This window comes from Parasteatoda tepidariorum, chromosome 3, assembly GCF_043381705.1.
Source record: "Parasteatoda tepidariorum isolate YZ-2023 chromosome 3, CAS_Ptep_4.0, whole genome shotgun sequence".
Classification (NCBI taxonomy): Eukaryota; Metazoa; Arthropoda; class Arachnida; order Araneae; family Theridiidae; genus Parasteatoda; species Parasteatoda tepidariorum.
Genome location: NC_092206.1, coordinates 26,325,600 through 26,339,609, shown reverse-complemented (window position 1 = coordinate 26,339,609; position 14,010 = coordinate 26,325,600).

Sequence of the window (14,010 nt, the reverse complement as noted above, 5' to 3'; positions counted from 1 at the left end):
AAAAATAATAATAAGTTTTGCCTGAGAGAGAAACCCATTGCAGATATGAAATCAGTGAAACGAAAGTATCTAATATCAGTTAAAAAATCTCAAGCAACAGAATTTTTTTTCACCGTTTTATCTATTTTAATATTCATAAAAGAGAATCCATAGCTTCATACGTAAAACTAACTTTAGAGTTTAAATCCCCATACCCGAATTTAGCAATATCAAGTATTTGCATAAATGCAACCAAAAATTTTCTTCCCAGTGTAATCAAAGGCGCTAATAAAAAAATAAATAGTATTAAGAAAAAAATAGATTAAAGGTGCATTTTTATATTTAATTGTAACTAAGTTACTTTTACTTTTATAAAAAATTTTAAAACTGTGATCATTCAATGCCAAAAGTTTAATTAATGAAATATAAAATTACTTCTTTTAAAAGAATTCAGAAGCAATTTTTATTTTACGTTCTATTATTAAGTAATTTTTCTCGAAAAACGCTTGCAAATTTTAATAGAAAAAAATAGAAAAATTGAAAAAAACAAGTGTGGGTGAAGTTGAAGTGATTATGGAGCAAAGAGATTAGGTTATGAACTTTATCGAATCGAATCAGAAGCTAAATTTGTTGAAATAAGTGTGAGCAACGCAAAGTGTTTTGTGATTTTTTAATTGAATAATTTTTCAGTTTGATTTATAAATATATTTATCTTAAAGAAAGAAAATTGACTGTAGAATCAATCTAGGGGTTGGCCAGTTGCAGAAAACACATGTTATACCTCTAGTATTTCTTGCTTCATTTTTCGTGCCAACATTTTTGTGCTGAAAGTTTAAGAACAAACAAAACAAAACAAAAGAAAGAAACTTCCAACACCGTTTCTACTATACGTACCGTTCACATGATTTATTTTTAATCTATATAATATTTCAAATTAAATCTATATTACAACTTATTTTAAGTCTATATTTTTTCCGTAAGAAAGATATTTTTAAATTAAAAGGTGTTCCCCATATTTCGAGCGTTCATTAAAAAATTATTTTTAAAAGCTAAATATTTGGAGTGGTTAAATAATATTTAATTATAGGATTAGTTAATGTTTCCTTGCTTAAATATTAATGTGTGACTTTTTATCTCACTTCATAAAAGAAACATTAAATATATACAATAAATATATACAGGAAATATATACCATAAATGTATACGATAAATGTGTACACAAAAGCAATCATTTTCATAAGAGCATGCAACACACGAAAATATTTCAGTTAATTAACAGGAAATGATTTTTTTTCTGGAGGCGAGACCATGAAAACAATTATTCCAAATGTTTCATCTATATTACAACTGGTTCAATAAACACAGACTTTTTTCGGCATCTTTAATTGAGAAGTAATTGTATATGATAAGGATAATTTAGATCTTCCAATATACTTCAGGTTATACAAAAATCATCAAAGGTAAGAAAATATCTATGATTAAATCATTAGAAAAACACACTCCAAATGTAAAAAAGCATTTCTGATACAATTAGAATACCTTAAATCGATAAATAGTAGGCAAATGTTTCACCAGGTTGGTTGTTAATGATCTCTATATTCATCGGTAAAAAGGGCTTAAAGCACAGTACCAGTGCACACGTCATTTATTATTCTAAGAAAATTGTTTTAACTAATCTAGTTCAGGAAAAAAAATGCGATTAAATAGATTTATATAAGATAATTAATAATTTGTAGTTGAAATTTTTGAGAGATATGTTTAATGTGATTCTCAGTATACTTATATAAACATATCATCACTCGGTGAAAAAATTCTGTTGAAATAACTGCTGCACGGTATGGTAATGGCACTTCTAATGAAAAAAATAATTCTAGTTAAAAAAAGCTCAAATATTACCAAAATTAAATTGAACAATTAAGTATTTAAATTGTTCATTTGGTAACAATTTACTAATATTTTAGTATTTAAATTACTAGTATTTAAATTGTTCATTTGGTAACAATTTACTAATATTTTAGTGTTCAATTTATTAGTATTTAAATTGTTCATTTGGTAACAATTTACTTATATTTTAGTATTCAATTTACAAGTATTTAAATTGTTCATTTGGTAACAATTTACTAATATTTTAGTATTCAATTTACTAGTATTTAAATTGTTCATTTAGTAACAATTAACTAATATTTAATTATTCAATTTACTAGTATTTAATTTACTAATATTTTATTATTTAAATTACTAGTATTTAAATTGTTCATTTGGTAACAATTTACTAATATTTAAATTGCTCATTTGGTAACAATTTACTAATATTTTAGTATTTAAATTACTGGTATTTAAATTGTTCATTTGGTAAAAATTTACTAGTATTTTGGTATTCAATTTACTAGTTTTTAAATTGTTCATTTGGTAACAATTTACTAATATTTTAGTATTTAAGTTACTAGTATTTAAATTGTTCATTTGGTAACAATTTAGTAATATTTTAGTATTCAATTCACTAGTATTTAAATTGTTCATTTGGTAACAATATACCGGAAATTTTAGTTTTCAAAATATTACCGTACATTAAATAAGAAAAACAAAACTTAAAGTCAAATTTAACCAATGGTTTCGGTTTAGTGCTCTAAGACAGAGGTTTTCAATTTTATTATTTTTCGGGGGGAGGAGGTTATATAATCCTAAATATCCGAGTTTCGCTTCGCGGAACCACGAAATTATAAAATAAGTCCCTCGACAGCTGGAAATACACTAAGAAAAAAATACTAATAATTATTTTATAACTACTTGATTTGAAGAATAAAATTTTTAACAGTATAAATTTGTTTCTGGTGAAAGCATATGTTGAAAATGAATAAAACAAGATGGAAGTTTTCAAAACTTAACTATTATAAAAGTTGAGAATAGTTATCAAAAAAACGAAATTCTTCTTTCTAGAATTTAGTTTTTTTTTTCATTTTGACTCGAAAAGCTCGATGAGAATTAATTATGGATTTTTTTAAGTTTGCTCTTTTTGTTAATTTATTTAATATATTCTTAGTAAAAAAACTTTCAAATTTGCTTTTTTTTTCATTGACATTTTGCATATATAAGTTCCTAATTACAGCCTTAAAAATAATTTTGAATTATTGATTAGACATCAATATAAATGTTACTGGTAAAAAAAATATCTAAATTTTGGAATCACTGTATTGCTTCCCCGAAATCCTAAGGTTGCATGGAACACTTTTTGGAATCCGCTACTCTAAGGAATCATAATAAACTTTTCAAATTTTACCATGTTTACCAAATTTGATCGCATGTTATTAAATCTTGTTTCCTAGTTAATTTTACCAGAATCATTACCAAAGTAATTCGTTAAAAATTACCAAGCTTTTTGGTGTTCCCATAGTGCCAGAAACATGGCATATGTTACCATATTCTAATAGTTTTCACAATAATTTTCTTCTCACTGCATATAAAACATTAAGTTCTAAAATGCTTATAGTTATATTTTAATTCTTTGATATTCTAATCAATTTGATTGGAAAAAATCCTTTAAAAAGTTTTTTAAGTAATGCAAATTTTAAGAAAAAAACTCTTTAAATTAGTAATATAATAAGAATATCTAAGGTATCGGAAGGAGAAAGTATTTGCTCCCATTTTCATTTATTAATAGATGTTTTTTTGGCACACAAATAACAGTAGATGGCATTTTTAAAAATAGTTATGATATTGAAAAACAATTTATTTTTCTGTAAACTAAAACGTAATTTGAATCGTAATTTTTAATATTAACAAACAAATAAATTTCCTAATGCCAATAGAAAAACTATCGTTTATTTTGTTTTAATTTGTTTTGTTGCTTATATTTAAGTTTTAAAAAATTTACAAAAAAAATATTAAGAATGAATAACGTTTACATATTTGATTCGACGAAGAGAAAATAAAATTGCTAGATTTTATAAAAGAAAAATAATATCTACAGCAAAATGTTCAAGATTATTTATTTATTTTATTTTTTTAATGAAAAAAAATGTGCGATTTTGCAGAAATGTTTCATTTAGTCACAAAGTAGAATGGTTATCTTCTACTTTAAACTAAATATATGGTTGATAACTGAACGAAATTCCCTTGTCTCGTGAGGCTACAAGGGGCATAAACTGGAGAAAATTCGAAATATGTAATGGATGTTCATGACAGCCAGGTGATAAGGGGAGTTATACACGATTTTTTACCTGGTTGCCTCAAGCCAAAGAAACCCACATCCCTCCCTGGAATTTTCAGTCATTTGTAGAGGCATTTAGGGTTTTTGGATTCAACAGTCAACTCATGGTGAAACCCCAACTAAAAATTCTAGTCAAGGCTGGAAATGGATTGAAAGCAAGCTATGCAAGCCTCGCGAATTAAGTCAATCCCTTTGATATAGCTAACAAACAAGGTATAAGAAAAATAAATAATTTTTAAAAAATTATGCAATTTATAAGAATATGTAAATTTAAATGAAAGAGTAGAAGTATCTTGCTGTGGTTGAAAAAAACACTTTTTGTCAACATTAAAATCATACTTGTTTATTATTTTGGGAAAATGATATTTTTTATTATCTCTTTCTTAAAATTCTGAATGTCTGATAATTCTTGTATTTTAGTTTAGAAGAATTTTAAAATAGCTGGACGAAAAGTTAACAACAATTTCAATCAGTTTTCGGAAAATTTTCTTTCCAGTTCACAGTAAAAAATGGATACTCTAATTTCACTAAATCTTTTTCTTCGTTTTTGCTGAAACTGTTGCATGATATGTGCTCCAAGGGAAAATTTCGTCAAAATGACGAAAACACAATCGTCACTTTTTCGAGGAAATGAATTTCGTCAATAGCACTTATTTAAAAAAATCCACACAAAAAAAAAGCTCGTAGTGCTCAAAGTATCTAACTTTTCTAATAATCACTTTATCATGGACACCATATAGCAGGGTCAATGTCGATTTAAGAACACAAGAAAGACAAATAGAATGGAGAGATAAATTACCCCCATGCTCGAACCTGGTTTCGAACCGGGAACATCCGGGATTAAGTTTTCGAGATCTTCCTGGTACCAGACCAGCTCCTTGAGCACCATACAAGGCAGCTGGCGTATTTCGTCACTTTTGTATCTGAGAGATCTCGTCTCATCACAAATTACGTGATATTATGCCGAAATAATTCTTAAAAATTAACGATATATAACTCAGGATTGCTGAATCATCAAAAGTGAGAGCTTTATTTCTGAGAGTATGAAAAGCAAAGTTTCGCTATTGGTATTTGTTTTTTGATTGGTTTAAAAAAACACAGATAGCACTTTTAAAATAACCTTCGTGTATCATTAAGTTTTTTTTCCTAGTTTCTTCATCAACGTTAAATATATTCTACATTAAACCTAATAATTGGATGCCTTACTGCTTGGCACTAATTCTGAGCAATGTCTGTATTTGAGTTATGACAGTCTAAAATGGAATTTATGTTTGAGTTACAGTGTACCTATGCATGCAAATGATGAATTTCAGTTTAGGGAGAGCCGAATATTAATGTCCGTATAAAAAATAACGTCAATAAAAATGAGGAACTGTTTGAAAACTCTTGACCTAATATATATATATATATATATATATATATATACCGTTTTTTCTCGCTTAATGTAAAAATATAATAAGAAAAAAGTATGGTCAAAACAACCAGAATATGGTAAACTTTACATCGCGCGTGGTTCTACTAGAATGCGAAAAAGTCTGGTATTCTTTACCGATATGTTTCGATAAAATTGATAAAACTAACAATAAAATATGTTTTTATAATATCATAAAAAATCTGGTAACTATGGTAAAGTTTGCTTAGTTCATTTTTATACCCTTAAAGCATGATAAAAAAACCTATTTATTAAAATGGTAAAGATGGTTAAAGCATGGCAAAAAATATATTACTTGATGAAAATTTATTACGTAAATTTAAGAATCTTTTCCACTGTTTTTAAAGTCAGATCCCACCATACATTATTCATTTCTTTTAATTATTTCATGTCAAAATCTTAAAACCACATGATTTTAGAAATATCTTTAATTAAAACTTAATTAATAAAGATTAAGTAATGAGAAGGAAATGTTTTTAATTTTTTCCGAAAAAGAGAAAGCACGTTTATAAATAGAAACCTTAAAAGCGAATTCTCATTAGATATTACAAATTAATATTTTAATTTTTCCATTCTGCACGACAAAAATAAATCAATGTTAGTTCAGAATATGTAAACAATTAAATAAAAAGAATACTTAATGAATCTGTTAATTATGATTAGCTTCTTTGCCTAATGATGCCAATTACCTTATTAATATTTTTAAAACACGCGACAGATAAAAATATTTACTTGGTATATGCTGTTCAATTATATAATGTTAATAAGTTAATCATTCAAAATGGTCGTTATTGAGAGCTCCAAAATATTTTTTTTTGTCACAAAGAAGAAAAAAAATGCTAATTGAAAAAAGCAAATGTGCTCAATTGCACTCACAAATGTTGAACTTTAATTTCAAAAATGCGTGGATATCATATTTGCATAATTTTGTTAGATTCTAAGCATTACATTCATTAACATTCTAAATAGTACATACATAAAATGTAAATAAATATACATATCGCTCATGGGCTACAATAGCGGCACAACTAAAAAAAATCATGTTTTGAGATAAATGGGTTTAAAGTTCTCATTGCTAAGAAAAATGCATAAGAAATGCTTTAGTTTGCTTAAACGTAGATTACCTTCAGGTTGAATTATAAGTTGGGCTATTATTGCTGCTGAAAAGAATGTGTATTTTTATATTTACACATGTTCTTAGTCCAAAAAACGCGTTTTTTGAGTTGTGCCACTATTGCAGCCCATAAGCGATATATAAGATAACTTGGCATGAAAGACAAGAAAATAACTTAGAAAACACAAAAGCAATTATTTGAAGCTTGTCCCCAGGGAGTTTGCGATATTATCTCAAAACAATATGCTACTGTAAAAAGAAGTATTGGTCTCGTAAATTTAAATTTCACCGGTAAAACCTAGGATGTGCAAAGTGGCTTGGTAAAAGTCCGAAGTATAATTTAATGTAATTCATACTTTTTGAAACATTTGTGGTAAAATGTAAGGTCTTCCGGTAGAAGACCAAAATCAGAGATTACTCATGATAGGATTTTTCATTCCCAGATATATTGGATATTGTTCTGTTAAATGAAGGCGTTAAAAAATCATCAAATCACAGTGAGCGTATTTGATACCACAAAGGCAACCTCTTATCTCAAAGGTAAGTATTAGGAATATCGAAAAAAAGGCACTTTCATTTTAAGAAAATCAGTGTTGGGTATAGAGTGCAAATGTATATAGGGTAGTGGCACCTAACTTTAAAATAACATCAGTGAAGGGTACAGCGGGCAAATGTATACCGAGGAATAGCTCTTCACGTTATAAAACATCAGTGTAGTGTTTAAAGGGCAGTGACACTTAACCTAAAAAAAACACCGGTATGAAAAACACCGGGCAGTGAAACATAACTTCAATAAATCAGTGTAGGGCATACTGGGAAATGTATGCCTAGCAGTGGCAATCAATCGTTAAAAAAAACATCAGTGTAGAGCTTGCAGGGCAAACCTATAATGGACAGTGACACTTAACCTTATAAAAACAGCAGTGCATTGCAACACTCAGTCACCGTGACAGATCAGATTATTAAAAAAATTATAAACAACGATTATTATTGATCGATTATTATGCTTGGTGTTCGATTTGGTGACAACGTTTACAATTGCTTGATTCCTAACGAACAAGCATACAGTTTTGTCTCAAAATGTTTACAGAAAATAATTTTTTTATTGAAAATACATATTCTAAAAGTGATCGAAATAAGATATGATTTAATATTATGTCGATGGCCTGTGAAAATCGCCTGTAAAATCAATCCTGTAAAATCAATCAAATCATGTAAAATATTTACTTTTATCATTTCCTCACATATATTATTTTAAAAGGAAATAAAAAGTCCTTAAAAGTGAGTAATGTCAACCTGTTTTTCGATGAATTAGTTATTGTATAGTTGAATTTCATTAACAATTAAGTCTAACTACTATTTTTATTTTGAATAAATAGGATGCCGCTAATCTAAAAAAAGAAGAAATGACGGTAAAGTGATGGTTTAAGGCATGATTCTGGAGCAGTAAGTATCCAAAAAATAGTTCTTTATTGCATAAAAAATTTTTATTTTATGTCCAGATATCACTTATAATTATATTAGAATTAAAATAAATTCATCTTAATTTTTATTTGTGTGCTAAAATAACAGTTTTTACAAGCAATGAAACATAACTTTATGCTTAATTCGATATTTTGAATTAATTCGTTTTGTTATTATTGTAGAACAATTAAAAGAAGTACATAAAAGCAGAAAGTATTTTTAAACATATATTTTTATTACAAAATTACGCCCCTAAATGCACATTTAAATATCTTACTTATTAAGTTTTCAAGAATTTGTTGATTTCATAGTTTAAATTAATTCATCTTATATTAATTTAAATTCCCAATATTTTGAAAATTCCAGGTGAGAACTTTTAAATCGCCTTTGCTTAAACAGTTAAGTATTCTAGATTTTTTAGAAATTAATTTAGAATATATTTTTAAGCATAGTAAATGCAAAAAAAAAGGTCTCGCGTATTTAGGAAAAGAAACTATTAAAAAGAGATTTATCATTCTTGGTAGCAGAAATGTCAGTTACAAAGATTCTCTTGTTTATTAGAAAATATATCTTGTATTTTCTTACTTTCGAAAAGAAGATTAGAAACTTAGTTATTTTTATTTATAAGATGCAAAACGAAATGTTAGGCGAGAAAAAAAATATTTTACTCCCAATGTCATTTTATTTTATTTATACTACAATAACTGCATTGATTTGCTGTTTCTAACTTTCTATTGATTTAAGTTTTTCAAGAAATGTAAAATCTTCGCCTGTATTTTTAAATCTTTTTTTTATTTAAAAATTTGTCTAGTGATAAATTTGAAATATGTGGGTTTTAGATATTTAACTTTGTATTTCATAAAACATTTAGAAAATTTTTTTTTAAAAAGACAAAATTAGCAAACAAATGTTCAAACACTCTAAAGAATAAGTGATTTATTTAAAACAAATAAAATACATCATTGTTCAAACATAATTTTGCAGTACTATAAAAACCAAAAATTTATTTTCTTTAAAATTTCAAATTACAAACTTTTCAAAAAGCCTATAATAAATTATCAACGATATTTTTTTTAGTGTATTTCAGAGCTTTTTAACCAGATCATATGTATATATAAATTTTTTAAAAGCGTAATAAAATTTTCCATGTTTTAAATATATATTTTTAATTCCATATTTAATCTCTTCTTTAACTATAAATGTATTAATTAAGTATCATTTTAAGTTAACTCATGCGTATACTAACATCAGTTAATATATCATTTTTTCATTTTAATTACATAATTATATTTGAGATATATTCCATTATATAATGTAAATATTGAAGTAGCAATTAAAAACTAATTTTCTTAATCATTCCGTTTTATTTAAATTGTTTTTGTAACAAATTTAAGTGAAATTAGTTTTTATGGCGAGAAATGTATTAATTTAGCATAATTTTGTGTGAATACATGCGTATTGGCATCAATTTTAATTTTACAGAACGTTTTTATCACATTCGATATAAAACTAGATATAAAAGTAGCAGTTACAAACCAATTATTTTCCTAATTATGTCATTTATTTAAACGGTTGATGTCACGAATTTTCAAGCAACGTCAATCAGCTTTTTAGCCAGAAAAGTATCAATTTAGCAGCATTATTTTATGTAAGCGTAAACAGATTGGCACCAAATTTACCAATACATCGTGTTTTTTTCACATTAGGTATAGAACCAAACATAGAAGTTTCAATTAAAATACATTAAAATTTTTAATTATACCTTTTTATTCAAGCTATTGCTGTTGCGAGTTTCGAAGCAACATCAATTTTTTTTTAACAAGTAATGTATCAATTTAGCAGAATTTTATGTAAACGTTTACTGATTGGCATTTTTACCATTATGTAATGTTTTTATCACATTCCATATAAAATTAAATGTAAAAGGGACAGTTAAAGACCATTAATTCTTTTAATTATATCATTTCACTCAAACTGTTGATGTAATGAATTTTCAAGTGACGTCGAGAACGCCCACAACTCATCAGAAAAGATTGAGAGATTTTCGAATGATATACTCATTAGAGTAAGCAGCTCTCATGTGAATTGCGTCTACCCATGCACGGAATCCAACCTCAATCGATCTGATTCTGCAATGGAAAGGCAAGAAAGCTATCGACAAACTTTCTCATTAGACAAACTCACTATTTAAACTCTGAAGTGATTCATTGCCATTATCGAACACACAAATGCTAGGCAGCCACACGTTAAAATTAATTATCTCCGGCGTTTAAAATTATATATTTTCTGCCCATTAAATGGTGAGAATTCCTGGCTGTTGTATTGGTAAGAAATTTATTGCGCCATTAAAAGCCATTTCGAGTAAAGAATGTTTCGATTCTAAGACTTGTCTAAATTTATACTTGAAACAAACATTACTTTCAACGATCAAGAACTGCTAATTCATCAAAGAATATATTCACTGAGGTTTGTATTTAACAATATCAATCATTAATTTTGTATTTCTTATTTAAAAATGAAATAATAAAAGTACACGCGAATGAAGTCGCAAATAATTTTCAAAATCTCTAGTCGCATGTTTTTTTTTCTTCCGAATAATATGCTATTTCTATGACTGATCTGAGTCTGCAACAGTTACTCATTAAATTAGGATGAGTTTAGCCAATCTTTAGCCAACACCCTCAATGTTCCGAAAAAGGTGCAAAACGTCAATATGGAGAGAAAAGCCACAGTTTTGAGAAGATGAAAAATGCGTAAGGTCTAATTTTTTAATGTTTAGACAGACAAACTGTATCTAGTTCAATAGCTTTAAAATATTTTAGTCATTGTCCGTTCTTAAGTACATACACCGCTCTTTTAATGGCTTCTAGAGAACAACCCTCATCCATGGACCCGACAACAACAACAAAGCACAAGCAGTTTAAAATTATAGCTTTGATTTAAATGTAAGATACTTAAACTGTGGTTTCTTATTTTCCTTGGAGAAAGAGATTCGAAAAATCTCATTGATATTTAAACTGAGAAATAAAAACGCAATCGAACTCTAACGAATCTCTCTTTAAGTAGTTGAAATTAATAACTTTAAATCATATTTAATTGCCAGGAAAGGGTGATGGTAGGTAAAAAGACAGCTATTAAAAATGCCTCGAAGTTTCATCTTGCAATCAAATTGGTTTTAAGACACCAATCTTTCCTTCCTCAGTAGTGATTTGTCACATTATCGCAGTGCTTTTGTTTCTTTTCCACTTATGTATTAATTTTTCTACTTCCAATATCAACTTTTTTCGTACAAGAATTTTAACTAATATTCTAAAAGTATGTAAATGAGTTGAAGACGGTAACGGGACATTTTGGTTTATTTTCTGATAAGCAAATTATACTGATGAAAAAAAAAGCTTATTTCAAATTATTCAATAGTTTAAACATGCCTTAGAATAATATAATTTTTTTTCCTCTGAAATCGCATATAATGGCTGCATTTAATCTTTTTAAAAAGTATATGTATACTTCAAAAGTGTCTGTCTGTGTATATATANTAACGTTGCCATTCGGGGAGTTGTAATGAGGCTTTTTTTTGGTGCCGTGTAAGAGAAATATATATATAGATTTTACTTAAACAACAAATCAAGCAATTTTGAATGTTTTGAATTGAGAAAATTTTTCATTAAAACTTTTTTTAAACTATTTTTTATTATTATAATATTATTCATTATTAAATTCAATATTTTATTCAATATTTTATTCATTATCAGATTAAATGCTATTTTATATAATGAAGAAAAATGCGTTGATAATTTTGATAAAAAAGAAACCTTGATAGAACAAAGCGATAAAAAATTTAATACGTTAATACAAAAAACCTAATTTGCTTTAAAACTATGAAGAACATAATTCATTACATTTTTTCTAATTTTGCAGAAATGAAATTTTTAAATCAAAAAGTACTGAAATTATTCGATTGTTTAATCAATTAATGAATGAAATTATATTCAATTTTTTTCATTATTAGATTACTATTTTCAACTCATTATTAGAATACACAAGCATAGTTTCAATACCTAATATGTTTCTTTTTAGAACTAGTTTTTTTTTTTTTTTGAATTTTAATTCAATTTTGAGGATATAGAATTTCGATTCAATATATTGTTTCAGAATTCAATAATATTTCTAACTAAACTAATAAAAAAACTGTTGGTTAAACATTTTCAAAAAATTAGATTACATATTTTAACTAACTGTTTGTAAACAAACTAAAATGAAGTGTTTTCTCATTTGGGAACTTTTAAAATGTATTTCAGATTTTTACTCGGAACTGTGTTGTTTTGCAATTATGTTTACAGTAAAGAAGTTAAGTCAACCTTTGTTTTATCTGAGTTACATTAAATTAAAAGTCTTTCGATAATGCTTTTATTGAACCTTATAAGTAAAACTTGACTTGGATATGATGTTTTAGAATTTATAATAATATATATTTTTTAAGAAAACTCTTCTATGTAATTGATATTTTATTTTAATTCATTGTTACTCTGAATTGAATATTTTGTTATCCATTTCATTATTGAAAAATTAAACACTTTAAAAAAATTAATAAGCCGAAATTACATTTTCAATTATTTAGAGAAAATTAACTTTCCTTTGTGAAGCATTTAATATTTGAAGTATGAATACATAAATGTGAGATTAAAAAAGTGACTTTAAAAGAATACTAATAATTAGTACAATTATCACAATTTTATGATGTTGCTTAAGGGCTAAAATATGACTTATAACAGTGACTCAAAGAAAAACAACATTGACTCATTAGCGCAATAGTTTTCTAAAAGAAAATAACAATTTGTTACATTTATTTCAAATTTCATTATAAAGGAGTTATTTTTATGATTCACTACTTATTTGTTAAAACTATCACACGCTTGTTTCATTAAAAAAATTTCTTCCTAAAGGAATAAATACTAAATTATTCTATTCGAAATTTTATCTATTGAACGTATACTTAAGAACTTTAAATTATATTGCATCTAATTACAAAACACTAATTGTCGCAAAAGTGTTTTAGTAAAATATACTTCCTGTGCAATTAGCTGTTAGTTTTTATATGATATTTTGATATGGCTTTTATACGAAACATTTTTTAAAAGAAACAAAACAGTTCAGTGAATTTTCTATGAACTAAGTCTGAAATAGCATATACCTATAGTATTTTGCCATATTTTAGTATTTTCGTGAGATTAAATAAATGTTAAAAAAGTCACTGAAATATAGTATTTTTTTTTACTTTATTACATAACATTTTAAATAGTCACAATCAAACATTATGTCAAGTCTTAAAAGACACAGTTTCTTACATAAATTCATACAAAAATTTTATTTTTTATATAATCGATACTTACACAAGTTGAGAAGGAAAACTGAAACATTTGAAACTACAAAATTACAAGTTAGAAACACAAATTGAAAACATAGCTGTGCGAAATGATCGTGGCTAGTACATTTTTTTAATTTTGAATATAAATAAAGTTCTAAATTTATATTATTGATATTTCTATACAATAATGTTAAAACAATATGCTTTTAGGTTTGGCCTGTCACTTTACTTTCAATTTTACAAAAAATGATAAAATTAAATTTATGTTGAACATTAAATTATGTTAAATTATTAAATTTTAAAATCATGCTTGTCAAAAAAACCATTATAAAGCAATATTGCATTTATTTACATTCTTGAAACTAATCATATGAAGATTAATAAACATATGATGTAATTAGCTAACTTATAATATTTCGCCTTTAACCTCTGCAAATAGTATTTTTACG